The sequence below is a fragment of the Scomber scombrus genome, unplaced genomic scaffold (genome assembly GCF_963691925.1).
Source record: "Scomber scombrus unplaced genomic scaffold, fScoSco1.1 SCAFFOLD_319, whole genome shotgun sequence".
NCBI lineage: Eukaryota > Metazoa > Chordata > Actinopteri > Scombriformes > Scombridae > Scomber > Scomber scombrus.
In genome coordinates this window covers 23,538-27,500 of record NW_026910485.1, presented here as the reverse complement: position 1 = coordinate 27,500, position 3,963 = coordinate 23,538, and the positions used below count along the sequence as shown (strand labels likewise).

General features: G+C 46.8%; 1 pseudogene; it reads left to right on the top strand.

Annotated features, from left to right (window-relative positions):
* Positions 1–3,185, top strand: part of LOC133977058 (sodium- and chloride-dependent creatine transporter 1-like) — a 7,232-nt pseudogene extending 4,047 nt beyond the window's left edge.
* Positions 3,186–3,963: the final 778 nt, after the last annotated feature.

Below are 3,963 nucleotides of genomic sequence, written 5' to 3'. Positions count from 1 at the left end.
ACTCCTTTCTTTCCTTCCTTCTCTCCTTCCTTCCTTCCTTCCTTACTCCTTTCCTTCCTTCCTTCCTTCCTTCCTTCCTTACTCCTTTCTTTCCTTCCTTCTATCCTTCCTTCCTTCCCTCCTTACTCCTTTCCTTCCTTCCTTCCTTCCTTCCTTCCTTACTCCTTTCTTTCCTTCCTTCCTTCCTTCCTTCTTTACTCCTTTCTTTCCTTCCTTCTATCCTTCCTTCCTTCCCTCCTTACTCCTTTCCTTCCTTCCTACCTTCCTTCCTTCCTCCTTTCCTTCCATCCTTCCTTCCTCCCTCCCTCCCTCCCTCCCTCCTTACTTCCTTCCTTTCAACTCAACCCAGCTGTGCTATGTGTAATATTGAGATGTTTATAATGAGCTGCCAGAGAAGTCACATGACAATAAGACAATAAGACACTTTATAATCATTACAATCATGTTTCATTATATTAACACCAACAGATGTCTTATTTTAGGTTTGATGCTTTAACTCTTTACATACTGCTCAGATTCTTCCTCCCTCCTTCCTCCTTTCCTCCCTCCCTCCTACCTTCCTTCCTTCCTTCTTTCCTCCATCCTTCCTTCCTTACTCCTTTCCTTCCTTCCTTCCTTACTACTTTCTTTCCTTCCTTCTATCCTTCCTTCCTTCCCTCCTTACTCCTTTCCTTCCTTCCTCCTTTCCTCCCTTCCTTCCTTCCTTCCTTCCTCCTTTCCTCCCTCCCTCCCTCCTTCCTTCCTTCCTTCCAACTCAACCCAGCTGTGCTATGTGTTATCATGAGATGTTTATAATGAGCATGACAATAAGACAATAAGACACTTTATAATCATTACAATCATGTTTCATTATATTAACACCAACAGATGTCTTATTTTAGGTTTGATGCTTTAACTCTTTACATACTGCTCAGATTCTTCCTCCCTCCTTCCTCCTTTCCTCCCTCCCTCCTACCTTCCTTCCTTCCTTCTTTCCTCCATCCTTCCTTCCCTCCCTCCTTTCCCCCTTCCTCTTTTCCTTTCTACCTCCCTCCCTCCCTCCCTCCCTCCCTCCCTCCCTCCCTCCCTCCCTCCCTCCCTCCTACCTTCCTTCCGTCTGTCCTTCCTCCCTCCTTCCTCCTTTCCTCCATCCATCCTACCTCCCTTCCTCTTTTCCTTTCTCCCTCCTTGCTTCCTTCCGTCTGTCCTTCCTCCCTCCTTCCTCTTCTCCTCCCTCCCTCCCTCCTACCTTCCTTACTTCCTTCATTCCTCCGTCCTTCCTTCCTTCCCTCCCTCCTTTCCTCCCTTCCTTCCTTCCTTCCTCCCTTCCTCTTTTCCTTTCTCCCTCCCTCCTACCTTCCTTCCTTCCATCTGTCCTTCCTCCCTCCTTCCTCCTTTCCTCCCTCCCTCCTACCTTCCCTCCCTCCTTTCCTTCCTCCCTTCCTTTAAATGAACCTATTTGGGGTTTTTAGGTCATTTTTTAGTGTAAATTTTAACTTGTACAAACTAAACTAAACTATCCTCCTCCTCCTCCTCTTCCTCCTCTTCCTCCTCCTCTTCCTCTTCTCTGCAGGGCATCTTTCTGTTCCACATGGTGAACTATAAGCCTCTGACCTACAACAACCAATACGTGTATCCGTGGTGGGGCGAGGTGATTGGCTGGTGCATGGCTCTGTCCTCCATGCTCTGCATCCCCGTCAGCGTCCTCTACAAACTCTTCAGAGCCAAGGGAACCTTCAAAGAGGTAAACACACACATTACATCATAATATTACCTCATATTACCTCATAATACCTCAGATTACCTCATATTACCTCATAATATCTCCTCTCTGTGCATCTCTGTAGATAAACACACACACATAAACCCTCCTGTCGTCCTCCCGGGTCAAATTGACCTCATCTCTTTTGACTGTTCCTTCCTTCTTTCCTTCCTTCCTTCCTTCCTCTTTCTTTATTTTTTCCTTTGTTCTTCCCCTCCTTCCTTTTTTGTTTGCTCCATCCTTCTTCAATACTTCTTTCCTTCCTTCCTTCCTTCCTTCCTTCCTTCCTTCCTTCCTTCCTTCTCTCCTTACTTCTCTCCTCTTTTCCTCCCTTCCTCCCTCCTTACTCCTTTCCTTCCTTCCTTCTTTCCTCCCTCCCTCATTACTCCTTTCCTTCCTTCCTTCATTCCTTCCTTCCTTCCTCCTTTCCTCCCTCCCTCCCTCCCTCCCTCCCTCCCTCCCTCCCTCCCTCCCTCCCTTCCTTCCTTCCTCCCTCTTTCTTTGCTCCCCCTCCTTCCATACTTCTTTCCTCACTTCCTTCCATCCTTCCTTCCTCCCTTCCTTCTGTCCTTACTTCCTCCCTCTTTTCCTCCCTCCCTCCCTTCTTACTCCTTTCCTTTCCTTCCTTCCTTCCTTCCTTCCTTCCTTCCTTCCTTCTTTCCTTCCTTCTTTCCTCCCTTCTTTACTTCCTTCGTCCTGTCTCTCCTTCCACCTTTCCTTCCTCCCTACCTTCTTTCCTCATTTCCTTCCTCCCTTCCTTCTCTCCTTACTTCCTTCTTCTTTTCCTCCCTCCCTCCTTCCTTCCCTCCTTACTCCTTTCCTTCCTTTCTTCCTTCCTCCCTCCTTACTCCTTTCCTTCCTTCCTTCCTTCCTTCCTTCCTTCCTTCCTTCCTTCCTTCCTTCCTTCCTCCTGTCCTTCCTTGACCTGAGGACAACAGGAGGGTTAAAAGCTAAACTTTAGATTTAATATTTAAGGGAAAGTACTGTGAAACATCTGCCTGAACTGAAACTCTAATGATTAAAAGAAATAAACCCAAATCTTCCAAAACCTAATCCGACCATCTGTCATAGTAAATTATGCCACAGTGTTTATATACTCATACTTATCTAATAGTTGAGTATATGACATGCTGTAATCTGACGGACTTTACTATGACTGTGAATTAAGCCTGCAAATATCGGTATCGGAAATTAAGAGTTGGGGAATATCGGATATCAGCAGAAAAGCCAATATCGAGCATATGAATAATGGTCAATAACCTTCCTGTTTACATGCTGACTGATGTGTTTCCCGCTCTCTGTGTTGCAGCGCTGGGCCCACCTGACTACTCCCGTGTGGGGGGCTCATCACCTGGACTACATGGCCCCCGACATCAAGTCTCTCTCCTCTCTGTCTCCCGGCACCGACGAAAACAAAGTCATCATCTTTGAGAGCGTCATGTGAGCACGGGATCCTCCTCCAAACAAAAAAAAAAAAAAATCACGGCACTCTTCATCTCCACCCGTCCGATCCCCCCCCCCCCCCCCCCCTCCCCCCCTTACTTCTACACCTACGACAAGACGGCCCTCCACCTCATCTCCACCTCACTGCACACAACCTTCAGATGTACCTCCGCTCAGCACCACACGCCTCAGAAAAGGATCCATCCGTCGGATTGGTTGATTTTTTTTATCCTCCAAAAAACGTCACCAGGCAGACCAAAGCTAACGAGGATCTCTAATAACCTGTACAGGATGGAATAAAAGGGAACGAAGGAGCTCCTCCAGGAAGTGGGGGAGGGGAGGGGGCGGGGCTTAAATTACCACAACAACAACCAATGCACCTTTCTCCTGATTAAGACTATTGTGATTAAAACCAGCAGCTCACTGGCTAAAGGGCTTCTCATGAGGAAAATGTACATATTGACATTAACAAAAATCATTCAATGCAGGAAATGCAGTGGGTAATCCCAAATTTAATGCAAAAATACCCCCCCCGAAAAAAAAAAACAACCCTGGAGGGGCTGAAGAGGAAGTCTCACTGTGGTTCCACTTCAATATAAAAGCTGCTGAACGTCTCCTTTAATCTAACGTTGGATGTGGGAGTATCAATGCAATCTTTGTCTCGGGTGGTCGGCGGGTGGATTTTAACCTTTAACACACACACACACACACACACACACACACACACACACACACACACACACAAACACACACACACACACACACACATTCATCATACT